This window comes from Equus przewalskii, chromosome 18 (genome assembly GCF_037783145.1).
Source record: "Equus przewalskii isolate Varuska chromosome 18, EquPr2, whole genome shotgun sequence".
Taxonomy (NCBI): Eukaryota; Metazoa; Chordata; class Mammalia; order Perissodactyla; family Equidae; genus Equus; species Equus przewalskii.
Genome location: NC_091848.1, coordinates 41,433,306 through 41,449,899, shown reverse-complemented (window position 1 = coordinate 41,449,899; position 16,594 = coordinate 41,433,306). Strand labels below are relative to the sequence as shown.

At 40.6% G+C, this 16,594-nt stretch overlaps 1 protein-coding gene across 16 annotated transcripts in view; it reads right to left on the bottom strand.

Moving 5' to 3' along the window:
* Nucleotides 1-16,594, bottom strand: part of IGSF11 (immunoglobulin superfamily member 11) — a 176,064-nt gene that overhangs the window by 48,253 nt on the left and 111,217 nt on the right. The window lies entirely within an intron of this gene.

The following is a 16,594-nucleotide window of genomic DNA, read 5'->3' as shown; positions in this document are numbered from 1 at the left end:
TTTCTCAGAGTCACAGACATTACCGAAGAGCTCTCTATAATATTCACAGGAGATGGGACTTTTAAAAAATTCAAAGTCTCATTGAAGGAAGAGTTAAAGTTCACAATTAAACTTGCCAATGATGGATGCCATTGTTGTTCTTTTATAAAGAAAGAAGAGAAATAAATCAAAGTTAACAAATGGGGCAGTGAACCAGAATCCACAAACCACCACAATTACCATCACTGTGACCATCATTCATGCTTTAGAGAGAAAAGCAAGGGGGAACACAGGCATATTCTGTGACTAAGTTTGTAGTTTAATTTTTCCCTTTCCTTACTTTATCCCAATGTACTCAGAGATGACTTATTTGAGGACTCTGCCCAGGAATCTTGCAGTCATGCATTTCATTAGTCTCCAACTTTCCCTAGTCAGTAGAAAAAAACAAGGATGATGCTATAAGTAGCAAGATAAAGAAAATTATTACAAAGGGATACATGCATATTCACTATGGGAACATCAAGAAATATAAACACTGGATAGTTACAATTCATTCCAGTGCTTCTGCCACTGGAATGAATTCAAAAATGAAGGATTAGATTCAACAGCAGTGAGTAAAAAGCTGAGATAATGACAAGGTCAGCCAGTGACCTGAAGGATTAATAAGTATATTTTATAAGAGATGTTCTTCAACACTTTATCATCATCAAAGGCATTATAACAATAATAAAACAAAACAGAAGTACAGATGGACTGAGAACAGACATTTATTCAGGGCGAGTTTTGTCCTTAGCATTGAGTTAAGCATTGTGAGGAACACAAAAGCAGCAAATGAAATCCCCTACATTCATAGGAGTCATCATCCCATTTCATACTTGCCAAGTGCCAACTCCCCTCCTTCCTCCCAGCAGTAATTTTACTTCTGCTACAGAGGCACCTGCAAAATATGTGTGGGGAAGAGAAGGCCATTTTACCAAAAAATAAAGTTGGACAGGCAGATTCCACTCAAGACCGCACTTTGGAGGTACATTCAGATTAGGCAAAAAGTAAGGACAGGCTACCTGCCCTCCAACAGGTATGGGAGATTTTTCTTTCATTAAACAGGGAGTCAATTTTGATGTTCCTATCATGAAGGGAACAGGTCTCTGCATAGAGAAGATCCAAGCCCCTCAGTAAGATTCCTGATTCGAAATATATATGCTGCTGGACGCCAGCAAAGGAAGAGACTGACATGGCTTGACTCAAAAGGGAAAGACTGCAAACCATCTGAGTCTTGACAGGGAGAAGAATAATTAAACAGCAAGGAGGTAGGCCCATACTCCAGACAGAGGAAACAGCAACGAATTCCTCAGAGTAACACGTCAACAGTTACTCCTGATGGAACAATAGGTAAGGAATAACATCCCAGGATAACGTGACCCTGCCCAAGAAGCGACCAGCAAAGCCATTCTTAGCTGGTTGGCCCTGTTGAATTCACAGAAGAGTAACTGCTATGAGTATCGAGAGGCCTCCCCTCAAAGAGAACAGACAGACAAGAGGCGTCGCAAATTTTTAGGACAAGTTATGTATGGTCTGAGGAAGTCTTGATTAGATAGATGCAACAGCTGTGTGTGTATATGTACGTGTACATGTGTGTGCACCTGCACAAATGCAAGTGAGTGTTTTAATTGTTGCTGTTGTTAAGAAATGACAAATGTGTAGAATGCAAAGGTTATATCCACGTAATATAGCTTGGCCTCAGTCAAGGCTCCCAAAAGATCATTGAAATTAAAACTATTATCTAGTATATTGGAAACGTTGCTATTATCTGGCCCAGTAACACCATTTCAAGGAATGTATCCCAAGGAAACAATCAAAGATGCAAGACTGACAAAGAAATATGTATATTACAGGCTTACTTAAATGGTGAAATTTTTAAAAAGCCTAGATTTACAGCAATAGAGAAATTGTTCATCAACAAACTATTGTACAGACATTTTTTAATGTTTTTGAACATCAATATGAGACAGGAAAAATGATCATGGTATAACAATAGGTGACAAAAAGCAGGATATAAAATTCTATAAAAAGTACTGTATCGAATATGCAGACGTGCAATGTGTACTATAAGGCTGTGTAACAACGTATATTTACCCAAGAAAAAACTTAGCTTTTGCTGTTTGATTAATTTCTTATTCTTTAATAGCATTTGTTTCTCCTACTATAAAGTATACAGTTTATTTCAGACAAGTGAGGGGGAAAAAAAGAGAAAAAACCACCTGAATGTCACTACTCAGAGATGAATACTGTTGGTGTACATATTTCTGATCTTTTTCTCACGCATTTATTATACAACTCCTATTATCACACAGTGAGGCTATAGATCTATTTTTGGCAAGGGTTACTTTTTGTGGTAAAATATTATAAATTTATTTTTGCAACTTTCAGCTGTGCAAAGAAAATGCAGCCGTTCCTTTGTACAGCTGACTTAGGCATCTGTAGGAGCCCCATTCTAGTGGAAAGTGGGACGACAGGCTCGCTAATCAGCAATACTTCAATCTTTTCCAGTTTAAACAATCCTTCAGCTTAAATATTTATCTACTCAAAATCCGACTTGCCAAAACTGCTGGTTTCAACGGTCCCCTTCGGAGGACTCAGTGTCTTTAGCACTGTTTCAGAGTTCTACGCCACCCCTTCCTCAGCCCGGAAGGCTAAAGGAGACAACATACAAGGGGGCTCATAAGATCCTTCTGGCAGGGGGCGTAGAGGGCCTTGGTCCAGGTGATGCCCCTGGACATCACGCTGCTGTCAGCTACAGGATGGCGCTCTTCCTTGGACTGGTTCCTGCTGAAACGTGGCTGGTCCCGGGCTTTTGTGGAAAGACTTGCTGGCACTCACTCTGGGGCCTGGGGGCCCAGACAGCGGGCTCCGGTCATGACGCTCTGCACAGAGACCTCTTGACTCGAACGCCAGGCTTCCGCAGGACCCAGGCTCTTTCACACTCCCACACCATATTCATTTCTCAAGACTCACAGCTCTGCGCACCAGAAAAGGGGTGAATTTTACTGTATATAAGTTATACCTCAAAAAAAAAAAAAACCTACTTTTTTAAAGCAGCAAAGGGAAATTTGCCAAAAATGTTCACAATAGCAAAAAGAAAAATCTCAAAATTAATGAATTAACCATACAATGAAGGTCAGGAAAACAATAACAAAATAAATTCCAAAGAACACAGAGAAACGGAGTTTTAGAAAATGATTCTAAGGCTTCTGGCTTGAGGTAAACGTGTGAATGGTGGGATCCGGTGACACTCTGACCCCCAGGAGCGAGTCTGATGATGCTGAGGGGCTCTGTTTGCAGCCAATTTCAAAGTATTAATAAAGCTGACTAAAAGTCAGTTTGCTTCTTATTGTCACCAGGAACCAGCAATTCTAAATAATGTCACTGATAAGTTACTCCCTGAAAAAATGTGTTGTTCTAAGTTCTAAACAATTGCCACGGTTCCTGTTAATATAACTGTTAAATAACTGTTAATTACATTACTGTTGGTAATATAATATATATGTAAACTTCGAATTAGCACATTTTTATTACTTATCCTTTAATAAACACTGTATTTCACGTGGACGTTATTTCATAGAAATCGCTAATTTTATGGGATTTCCACGTATGTGATGATATGGCCTGGCCTCTGATACATGTCTGTCTGAAAGAACTGGAGCTCACTTCGGGCACAATTCCTGTCTCCAATCCACATACACCTCCAACTACGTAAGCCTGTGCTTGCAGAGCAGGGAGTAGATTCTAAGTAACAATGGTTAGCACAGTGACTGCAACAGAAGAAACACAACTTGAGTTATTTCCATTCTGTCCTTCTACCTGCAAATCATTCTCTGAACCTTGCAGAGTTCACTCTTGTGTTTCTTCACGTTTACCTCTCTTGTTTCAACTATTATATCAATATAATCACATTACTATAATTTACAAGTTTTCCTTTTTGTATACTAATGTTTATTTTGTTACTGGCACGATTATGTGTATGAGTACACAAATTTCAACACGGAAAACTTTCTGTCCATTATTATTCTTTCATTTCACGATTATTATTGAAAATAATTTTGTCATATAGAAAAGGAGGGTGTTAAAAAATAATCTATTGAGCAGGACCTAGCAGTCCAGGGGTTAAGTTCAGTGCACTCCACTTCGGTTCCCAGGCCTGGACCTACCACTTCTTGTCTGTCAGTGGCCATGCTCTGGTGTCATCCCATGTACAAAACAGAGGAAGACTGGCACAGATGTTAGCTCAGGGTGAATCTTCCTCAGAAAAAAAAAAAATCTATTCTGGTTATCAAGTACTCTGGGTAGGCCATAGATGGGATCATTTACTAAAATAGGAAATACAGCTGGAGGAAGTATTCAGGGGAAAATTATTTGGAGTTCAATTTTAGACACTGAGTTTAAAGGTTCTGGGGGACAAACAGATGAAAATGCCCAGTAGGTAGCTAGAAATACAAGCAAAGAGCAAGATTCAGAACTCACAGACAAACCGACAGGCCACTGCAGTCATGAAACTGAAAAAAAAATCATTCAAGTAAAAGATAAAAATAAAAGCCAGCCCTTCATGGCACCCCCACTCTGGGGTGGGCTGAGGAAGGAGAAGTATGGAAAGGGAACAAGAATGTATGACTGGAGGACTGAGCCAAGTACCTGGAGGAAAAGGAGTCATCACAGGCCTAAAAAGCTATAAAATCAGTTTGTATGTTTAAGTCAACTTATCATGAAACCTGAAAGCCAACCCCACTGGATTTGGCCATCAGGGGGTCTTTGGTGGTCTTTACAAAAGAAGTTCCCAAAGGGGAGTAGATCTGGCCATTTTGCTGAGACATAGGACTGCAGAATTAGAAGCCCGCATTCCCAACCCTGGGGGAGCCAGAGAGGGATGCCCTGGGCTTCGGTGACCTACAGAAGGGGTCCCTGAACCACACGCATCAGGACTGTCTGAGGAATTGATTAAAATGCTCATTCCAGGACCCTACTTCAGATATTCGAGTCAGTATCACAGGCGGCAGAAACTCAAGACTAGGTGTCTTTAATAAGCTCCCCAGGTAACTCCTAGGCATGCTAAAATCTGAGGATCACCAGACTACATGCTCTTCGCGGTCCATCCGACCTGACATGGGATAGTTCAATTGTTTGTCTCTCTGGAAACAGAGTGCTAAAGCAATGATCACTAAAATCCACCCAGAAGATAGAAAGTACTTGATAAACGTACAATAATCAGAAGTACTCAGGGCAGAAATAATACTTTTGCTTTTCATTTACATCAATCCATTTCAATTATGTGGTGCCACCATTCTGATGAGGGTTGAGAAGTGCTACAGCCGTGGGGGAGAGTTGCGTTCATGGGGAGCTAGGAGACCATGCAGATGGAGGTTGTGGGCCAGGGGAACCATGCAAAACCAGAATGAAAAAGGAAAAGTTCTGTTTGGTGGTCCCGGGGTGCTAAACAGAAGTCATGCAACCTAAGAGCACCAGATTTCTAAATCGGATGCGCTCAAAAGATATTCTGCGTTATTATCTTTCTTTTGGTTTTGGGGGAAAAAAACAATATTTCTATTTATTTATATATAGAAATAGAGAGTCAATGTTTTTATCTATGTATAGAGACAGAGAATCAATGTTTTTCTCCTTAGGGAAACTGCAATTTTAATTAATATTCCCTAATTGGTATTGATTTTAATTGACCGATGACAGTCTTGTGATGGGCCTCTCTGCCAAGCTTCCTGGGTCAGGAGCACAATGAGCTCCATTATGCACAGAACCCTTTTGTTTTCAGTGGTCTCCAACTAGGCAATGCTGTTCAGGCTCAGAATATTGGAGCCAGAAAGATCCTGGAGATCCATCTAGTTCAGCCTTGTGCACATTGTTTTATAAAATCATTCCAACACCTCCCCATCCCTCGCCCCACAAAGTCTAAAGGATCTGTTCATTTCGCTTGAGTCCTTGTTATTTCCTCTTGCAGTATTCCATGCATTAGATGAGCTTGGGAAAGATGTCTTAGAGCGTCATGACATTCCGGGTCTGCAAATTTGCTTTGCAGACTTTTCAGTAAAATAGCAAGTAAGTGGAAAAGAAGTCAGAAAGTTGACAAGTTTTGTCCACGATTGTGTTTTAACCACAGCGTCTCATAGGATAGTTAACATACACGTGGATAATGAGTGCAATTCAGAGGATGAGCTGACAAATGGGCAGAACTACAGAGGAGAGGAAGGGGTCAGGGTAGAAGACTTCCCAACCTGTCACAGGCTGAGAAGAGGGTTGAAAACATCAGCTTAAGGTAAGTACACACAGGACAGCAAATACACTTGCAGGGGAAGGGAGGAGGTGCGAATAGAAAGAAGGGAGGTCATTTTATACTTTTAATTATTAGTTTGTTTTTTCAGACTCTGAGCATATGGGCTCATTAATAGGTAATCTAACCTATTTTAACTCCAAATAAGAACACATCTAAGCCACCTGATGCAAATAAAAATTTTATCCAATTTATGAGGGCTTGTTGAAGAGAAGATTATACAAACTCATTCTCCTGTTTGAAACCCTTGTAGGACAGGTCTCCTTACAGTCCACTCAGATCTCTCATATTAGCGTGTGAAGCCTGCATCTGTTTTGTGCCCCAAATCCCATAGCTCATAGCTAGCCTCAGAAAATGGTAACAATAGTTTACACTGTTCAGGTTGGCAGTAAACTGTCCCTTGACTTTTTTCCCTTACCAACAAACCCAATTTGTCATAAATTTTATTATTTTTTTTTTTTACAATTTCCATGTACACTATGCACAAGGAACTCTTCCTCTTTTCAGAGAGGTTACGTGCCTTGCCCAGAGCTGGCAACAATTCAAGGGCTAGGCCACAACCAGATCTTAGATTCAAATTCTGAATGTTTTTCCTGGTCACAGAATCATTTGAAAATCTGATGAAACTCATGGACCAATCCTCTTCCCAGAAAAGTGCACACATAAATATATTTTGGCGTACACTTTTAGAGAACATCAATACCCCAAGTCAGGAGCCTCCAACATAGAGGAATCAGTGTATCTTCTTGGGGGCCATACTCAGAACCCAACAGGCGTCACAAGGACCCCAAAGAGAGCTACTGGGCTCCATTCCTCAGCTAAATTTGTGGGCTGAAAGGGGTGTAAGGAAGTAAAAGGAGGGAAAGGAAAGAGAAAAGAAAAGGAAAATCAACTATTTGATAAGCATCTGTGTCATAAATTAGTAAATCAAAGAGCTCTTCTCTCTCCTAATTTCCATTTTATTGTTTCTTTTTTGGCTCAAAAATGAGTCGAGGTCAGTAATCATAGTAATCTTACACAAGATGTGCTTTTAAAAAAAAAACAACAAAACACTTTCCTGTAGAAGTGATCATAATTCTTTAGGAAAAAAAGTTTGAAGTTATCAGAGATCATACATAAATGTGGCAGTGTTGTTTTCTAAATGTAACATGTCCATGTGTGTTGCATGGAAAATCCAAATGTTTACTACATAATTTTTTAAAAGATAGAAAGGATATGCCAAAATTTTAACAGATGTGACCTCTGGGTGCTAAAGCATTGTGGCTAATTTTAATTTTCTGCTTTATACTTTCCTATATCTACTAAAATTCCTGCAAAAATGTATATAATGTTTAGAATTAGGGAAGCATGTATTAAAATGTGTTTACTGCCTAGCCATGTGTCATTTCAGAGATGAAAGAAAGATGAAGGATGGCCAACTTGTTTTACACTCAGCAGCTGGGTGGATGAGTTCTGGGAGTGGAACAGCTCATAGTGTTCAGAAAAGACCAGACAAGAATATTAAGAAAGGGTAAGAAAAAGCCCACAGGAAGGAGAGTAAAATAGAAAAGGAAGAAGAACTGCGTGGACAGAACCACAGCAGCAGACCAAAGAAACGAGTGTGATACAAACATAACCAGAACCCATTTCGGGGCACAAAAATAGTCTCTTTTTATACAAAATGCATAGAGTAACACAGAATCAATATCAGGTGCCTCCCCTCTTGGCCAGTTTTACCTTACCACCCACTCGCCAGTCCTCATGTTCAGAGCTCACCACGTTTCCATCAAACGATGTCTACGTGCTGACTCTGACTGCTGGTTCCCAGCATCGTTCCATGGGACCTGCAGGCTCTCCTCCAACCATCCTGAGTCTGGTGGACTCACTCCCACATCATCAACCTGGGTAGCAGCCAAATCAGGATGATTCTTCCACCCCTGATCACGTGAGGTCCAGCAGGGTAGTGACACAGTGAGCTTCCTGTCATGTGGTCCACTGAGTGCTGCAGGACCCTGTGTGTGACCACTGCTGCCACTGAATCAAAGCATGTTCAGAAATGGCAGTGCAGATGCTTTTCAAACAACAAACAGTAATGATAAGAGATTCAGGTTCCACAGCTACTGGACTGTAAATTGCTGAAAGGCAGGGGCCAGGGATGTCCTGCCTACCATACCTCACCTTGCACGCATGTGTGCCCTACCATGCCTAACCTTGCACACATGTGTGCCCCAATACGATTTCATTCAATTCATTTGACAGTTAGGGTCCACTCAGCCCTATGTTGGGCACTGCCACATGTATTATCCTCACCAATGACCCTAATGAAGTAGGTATTGTCATCTCCATTTTACAGACGAGGAAACAGCTCAGAAAGGCTAAGTACTCAGTTCAAAATCACATGGTTAATTTGTGGCAAAGCAGGGGTGTTAACAGGACCCTCACTCCATGTTGCTTTTCCCTACACCTCAGATCCTTTACAAGCTTGACTGAGTTATTTGGTTTTTCGTAATTATATTCTTCACAGGTTAAAAGTCAGAAATTGTGTGGTCAGTCTACCAAAAGACCTCTAACCTTTCTGATTTCTTTCCAATTTCTTTATCAAGTATTTGACAATGTGCTTACTAGGGAGCAGAATTAAAAAGGCAACTTTCGCCTCCATGTTGCGTATCCCAATGACATATATAAGGATTTCCAGGCTCAGGCGAGCACAAAGGCAGCACTGAGACAGTGTATCAAAGATAATATACTTATCCAAATAAAAAGCAGCCAGTTTACATTAATAAGGGCCAGCTTTAGATTTAAATTTAAGATAGTCAAGTGAAAAACTTTTTGCCCCTTCCTTTTTTCGGCTTATCAGAAATTAAAATTTTAATTAGAAGTCTTATTTTTAGGATTTCAACTACTTGACCCAGTTAGGTTAACAAGAAAGCTTTTTTTTTTTAATTGCAGTAACATTGGATTATAACATTATATAGCTTTTGGATATACATCATAATATATTCCGAATTCTGTGTATATTATTCACGTTCACCCCCCAAAAACTAGTTATAGTCCATCCCCTCACATGTGAGCCTAGTCACCCCTTTTTCCCTCCCCCACCACGGTAACCACCAATCCATTCTCCGTTGCTATGTGTTTGATTGTCGTTGTTTTCATCTTGTACTTATGAGTGAGATCATATGGTATTTGACTTTCTCCCTCTGACTAATTTCACTCAGCATAATACCCTCAAGGTCCATCCATGTTGTCACAAATGGCCAGATTTCCATCATTTCTTATGGCTGAGTAGTAGTCCATTGTGTATAAATACCACATCTTCTTTATCCATTCGTCCCTTGATGGGCACCTAGGTTGCTTCCAAGTCTTGGCTATTGTGTATAATGCTGCAATGAACATAATGGTGCAGATATCTTTATGTCTTTGGGTTATCAAGTTCTTTGGATAAACACCCAGCAGTGGGATAGCTGGATCATATGGTAGATCCATTCTTAATTTTCTGAGGAAACTCCATATTGCTTTCCATAGTGGCTGCACCAGTTTGCACTCCCCCACCAGCAGTGTACAAGGGTTCCCATCTCTCCACATCCTCTCCAACATTTGTTGTTTCCTGTCTTGTTAATTATAGCCATTCTGACTGGAGTGAGGTGATACCTCATTGTAGTTTTGATTTGCATTTCCCTGATAGCTAACGATGTTGAGCATCTGTTCATATGCCCATTGGCCATCCGTATTTCTTCTTTGGAGAAATCTCTGTTCAGATCTTTTGCCCATTTTTTAATTTGGTTGTTAGTTTTTTTGTTGTTGAGCTGTATGAGTTCTTCGTATATTTTGGATATTAATCCCTTATCTGATATATGGTTTGCAAATATCTTCTCCCAATTGTTAGATTGTCTTTTCGTTTTGTTGATGGTTTCCTTTGCTGTGCAGAAGCTTTTTAGTTTGATGTTGTCCCATTTGTTTATTTTTTCTTTTGTTTCCCTTGCCCGGTCAGACATGGTACTTGAAAATATGCTGCTAAGACCGATGTCAAAGAGCGTACTGCCTATGTTTTCTTCTAGAAGTTTCATGGTTTTGGGTCTTACATTCAAGTCTTTAATCCATTTTGAGTTGGTTTTTGTGCATGGTGTAAGGGAATGGTCTACTTTTATTCTTTTGCATGTGGCTGTCCAGTTTTCCCAACACCATTTATTGAAGAGACTCTCCTTTCTCCATTGTATGCTCTTGGCTCCCTTGTCAAATATTAGCTGTCCATAAATGGTGGGTTTATTTCTGGGCTCTCGATTCTGTTCCATTGATCTGTGTGTCTGTTTTTGTGCCAGTACCATGCTGTTTTGGTCACTACGGCTTTGTAGAATATTTTGAAATCAGGGAGTGTGATACCCCCAGCTTTGTTCTTTTTTCTCAGGAATCCTTCGTCTATTCGGGGTCTTTTGTTGTTCCATATAAATTTTAGGATTCTTTGTTCTATTTCTGTGAAAAAGGTTGTTGGAACTTTGACAGGGATTGCATTGAATCCATATATTGCTTTAGGAAGTATGAACATTTTAACGATGTTAATTCTTCCAATCCAAGAGCATGGAATATCTTTCCATTTCTTTGTGTCTTCTTCAATTTCTTTCAACAATGTTTTATAGTTTTTGGTGTACAGATCTTTCACCTCTTTGGTTAAGTTTATTCCTAGGTATTTTATTCTTTTTGTTGCAATTGTAAATGGGAATGTATTCTTAATTTCTCTCTCTGCTACTTCATTGCTAGTATATAGAAATGCAACCAATTTTTGTACGTTGATTTTGTATCCCGCGACTTGACTGTATTCCTTTATTGTTTCTAAAAGTTTTTTAGTGGAATCTTTAGGGTTTTCTAGATATAAAATCATGTCTGCAAAGAGTGACAGTTTCACTTCTTCTTTTCCAATGTGGACCCCTTTTCTTTCTTTTTCTTGCCTGATTGCTCTGGCTAGGACTTCCAATACTATGTTAAATAAGAGTGGTGACAGTGGGCACCCTTGTCTGGTTCCTGTTCTTAAAGGGATAGCTTTCAGTTTTTCTCCATTGAGAATGATATTTGCTATGGGTTTCTCATATATGGCCTTTATTAGGTTGAGGTATTTTCCTTCTATACCCATTTTATTTAGATTTTTTATCATAAATGGATGCTGTATCTTGTCAAATGCTTTCTCTGAATCTATTGAGATGATCGTGTGATTTTTATTCTTCATTTTGTTAATGTGGTGTATCATGTTGATAGATTTGTGGATGTTGAACCATCCCTGCATCCCTGGAATGAAACCCACTTGATCATGATGTATGATCTTTTCAACATATTATTGAATTCGATTTGCTAGTATTTTGTTGAGGATTTTTGCATCGATGTTCATCAGTGATATTGGCCTGTAATTTTCTTTCTTTTTGTTGTCCTTGTCTGGTTTTGGTATCAGGATAATGTTGGCTTTGTAGAACGAGTTAGGAAGCTTCCCCTCCTCTTTGATTTTGGAAGAGTTTGAGAAGGATAGGTATTAAGTCTTCTTTGAACGTTTGGTAGAATTCACCAGGGAAGCCATCTGGTCCTGGGCTTTTACTTTTTGGGAGCTTTTTGATTGCTGTTTCGATCTCCTTACTGGTGATCAGTCCATTCAAATTTTCTACTTCTTCTCGGTTCAGTTTTGGAATGTTGTGTGTTTCTAAGAATTTATCCATTTCTTCTAGATTATCCAATTTGTTGGCGTATAGCTTTTCATAGTATCCTCTTATTTTTTTTTTGTATTTCTGAGGTGACTGTTGTAATCTCTCCTCTTTCATCTCTGATTTTATTTATTTGAGCCTTCTCTCTTTTTCTCTTGGTGAGTCTAGCCAAGGGTTTGTCAATTTTGTTTATCTTTTCAAAGAACCAGCTCTTGGTTTCACTAATTTTTTCTATTGTTTTTTTAGTCTCTATTTCGTTTATTTCTGCTCTGATTTTTATTATTTCCTTCCTTCTGCTGATTTTGGGCTTCGTTGTTCTTTTCCCAGTACCTTTAGATGTGCTTTTAGATTGTCTATTTGGGATTTTTCTTCTTTGTTGAGGTAGGCCTGAATTGCTGTAAGTTTCCCTTTTAGAACCAGTTTTGCTGTATCCCACAGATTTTGGCGTGTCGTATTCTCATTTTCATTTGTCTCCAGGAATTTTTTGATTTCTCCTTTGATTCTTCCTTGACCCAATCGTTGTTCGGTAGCATTTTGTTTAATCTCCACATTTTTGTGGGTTTTCTGGGTTTTTTTCTTTCTGTAGTTGATTTCTAGTTTCATACCTTTGTGGTGAGAAAAGATGCATGGTATTATTTCGATCTTCTTAAATTTAGTGAGACCTGTTTTGTGGCCTAATATGTGATCAAGCCTGGAGAATGTTCCATGGGCATTTGAAAAGAATGTGTAGTCCGTGGTTTTTGGATGGAATGTTCTGTATGTATCTACTAAGTCCATCTGGTCCAATGTGTCCTTTAAGGCCAGTGTTTCCTTATTGATCTTCTGTTTGGATGATCTATCCATTGGTGTAAGTGGAGTGTTAAAGTCCCCTACTATTATTGTGTTACTGCCTATTTCTCCTTTTATGTCTGTTGAAAATTGTTTTACATATTTAGGTGCTCCTATGTTGGGTGCATAGATATTTACAAGTGTTATATTTTCTTGTTGGATTGTTCCCTTTATCATTATGTAGTGCCCATCTTTGTCTCTTGCTACAGTTTTTGTTTTAAAGTCTATTTTGTCTGATATAAGTATTGCTACCCCTGCTTTCTTTTCTTTGCCATTTGCATGGAATATCTTTTTCCATCCTTTCACTTTCAGTTTGTGAGTGTCTTTAGGTCTGAAGTGTTTCTCTTGTATGCAGCACATACATAGGTCTTATTTTTTTATCCAATTGGCCGCCCTATGGCATTTGATTGGAACATTTAGTCCATTGACATTTAAAGTAGCTATTGATAAATATGTACTTATTGCCATTTTGTTACTTTTTTTTCTGGGTGTTTTAGTAGTTCTTCTCTGTTCCCTTCTTTTTCTCTTGCTCTCTTCCCTTGTGATCTGATGGCTATCTTTAGTAATATGTTTGATTTCTTTTGTCTTACTTTTTTTCTTGCTTGTTATAGGTTTCTGATTTGTGATTACCATGAGGATCCTATTTAATATACTATGCATATAACAGTCTATATTGAGTTGATAGACTCTTTAGCTTGACCTCTTTCTAAAAGCTCTACTTTTTCACTCCCCTCCTCCTACATTATGTTTTTCAAATCATATATAGTCTCTTGTTTAGTGTGTGTCTATCCATTACCCTCTTATCACTGAAATAGGTGATTTTAGTACATTTGTCTTTTCACCTTCATATTATCTTCACAGGTAGTGGATCTGCTGCCTTTACTATATTTTTACTTTACAAGTGATTTTATTGCCTGTTTTTTGTTGTTGTTTTGTTTTGTTGATTTTCTTTTATGTCTATTTGTGGTCATTGCTTTCCCACTTAAATAAGTCCCTTCAGCATTTCCTGTAGAACTGGTTTCTTGGCGATAAACTCCTTTAATTCTTGCTTGTCTAGGAAGCTCTTTGCTTTATCTCTCCTTCTGTTCTGAATGACAACCTTGATGGATAGAGTATTCTTGGCTGTAGATTTTCTCCTTTTAGCACTTTAAATACGTCGTGCCATTCTCTTCTTGCCTGTAGGGTCTCGGCTAAGAAGTCTGCTGATAGCCTAATGGGGTTCCTTTTATATGTCACTTGTAGTCTTTCTCTTGCTGCTTTTAGGATTCTCTCTGTCTTTAGTTTCGGACATTTTAATTCTAATATGTCTTGGTATGGGCCTCTTTGGGCTTATCTTGTTTGGAGCTCTCTGTGCTTCCTGAACTTGGATGTCTGTTTCCTTCCTCAGATTAGGAAAATTTTCATCTATTATTTCTACAAATAAATTTTCTGCCCCTTTGTCTCTCTCTTCTCCTTCTAGGACACCTATAATCCAAATGTTAGCATGCTTGGTATTGTCCCAGATTTCCCTTAGACTGTTCTCATTCTGTCTAATTCTTTTTTCTCTTTTCTGTTCTGCTTGGGTGATTTCCTCTAGTCTTTCGTCTAGCTTGTTGATCCATTCTTCTGCATCCTCTACTCTGCTATTGAGTCCCTCTAGTGAATTTCTCATTTCCAGTATTGTATTCTTCATTTTTGATTTTTTTTATATCTTCCAGTTCTTCGCTGTTGTGCTCACTGTGTTCATCCATTCTTCTCCCCATATCTGTGAGCACCCGCATGATATTTTGTTTGAACTCTTTGTCGAGTAGGTTGCTTGGTTCTATTTCATTTAGTCCTTTTTCGGGGTTTTGTACTGTTCCCTTGTTTGGAAAGTATTCCTTTGCCTCCTCATTATGCCTCTTTCTCTGTGCTTATTTCTATGTATTAGGTAAGTTGGCTATGTCTCCCAATCTTGGAGAAGTGGCCTTATGTATGAGATGCCTTATGAGGCCCAGCAGTGTGCTTCCCTCTCGTCACCAGTCCATAAGAACCAGGAGTGACCCCTTTGTGGACTACTCGTGTCCTTCTGCTGCGGCAGGGCTGCTCCCACTGCAGGTACCCAGGGAGTCTAGTCTTTCCTTCCCTGGCCAGCTGTTTGTAAATCTGGTTTGGGGAGCCTCAGCACTGTTGGCTACAAAGTCTAACAGCACACTCCTATTACAGTTTTCCTCTTAATTGGGTTGGTACCCAGTGTAGCTGGTTGCTAGTCTCAGGGGCTTACAGTTGTGATAGGCCTCAGGCCTACAAGGCTGTTGTCAGACCTCTTAGGAGTGCAGGTGAGTGGGGCTGGCCCTAGACACAGGGCACTCAATTGTTTCAGGGTTTGGAAGGTGAGGCTGATCCTTTTTATGGCTATTTATGAAGCAGAGGTCTTCTGCCGCTGATAAGCCTCACCCCCAACAAGACCACATATACATCAACACAGTCCTGGTCTATGCACACTTCTCAACCCCCTGGAGCACACTCTGATGCCACACTGCAGGGGCCCCCACTTCTCCACCAATGCCCCCTACAGTTCACCTGGTCCTCACACAGGCCCCACCCCACCCCACAGAGGCAGACCCCCTTGCCTGCCTGTAGATGATCAAGGCACCCAGTCAATACAGGTTGAAAAGTAGCCTGAGGGCTTGCTATTAGGTGGGGCCAGTCCCTAGGGCAGGCTGCCTGCCCTGATTGAACTGGATTAAATTTGTGCTCCAGTGGGCGTGGCAGACCCCTGGGCTACCATGCCAAGGGATGAACCTCAATGGCACCCACCAGGGTCCGTGTCAGCGCGCCTGGGCCAGCTCAGAACATTGGCCCCCACCAACGTCTGAGTCTCCAGAGAGGTAGGTCCCTCCTCTCACCAAGATGCCCCCAGAACCCACCAGGTGAGTCTCTTTTCACCTAAGGACTGTCAGCCTTCTCTCTGGTGATTTTAGGTTGCTGCAATGAGTGAGTTTGTGCATGGGCCTTTTAAGACCCGGGTCTTTTCGGCTTTCGGCCGATAGCTTTTCTGGGGGTATCCTCGCTGCAGTAATAGCCAGCAAAGCCAGACAGTAAGACCCCCCCTCTCAGTTGGGCTGAGTCCGAAGGACGCTTACGGCAGTATCACCCCCGCTCTGGACCTCACTCCTCCAGGGAGGGCTGAGTACCTTAGGGTGGCTCCCGCCTGGCCAGCTGAGAAGCTCCGCTGCTCCCAAAGGTGGCTTTTTTCCTCTCTGGCAGGAATTTCTGCCTCTTCCGCCTTAGTCAGGACTGTCCCTTGTTGTGGGGGTTCTTTTTATCCAGTTTTCAGTTTTCTCTCCACGGTAATTTATCCAAAAATAGTTGTAACCTAATTGTGTTTGTGGGAGGAGATGAGTTCAGTCTGCTCACGCCACCATCTTGACAAGATCTCCCCCTTCCTATTCTTTACGTCCAGTTGATCTTTTCATCAACAAACACGCCACAGTTTAACCGAGCCAGCCCAGTCCTCCTCTGCCTGCATCTGGTTTCCATTCCCAGGACGTCTCTGGCCCGCGCAGGGCTCTGCCTGCACAGGAGGTGGGAACACAGCACCTCACAGAGGAGACAACTGCTCCCACCACCTGCAATTCCACCTAACAGATAAGCTGAGGGAGGGAACAGAACGGAAAAAACAAAGACGCACTTTGCAAAGTTAACTCAGGATTTTGAAGGAGGGCTGCAACTCAACCCTACTGCTATGTTCTCAGCAAGACCGCAGAAGTTCTAAAAGGCACCGAACATACAGGGTACCAAATCGACTGTTTCACGAATTAAGGCCAAAAACATA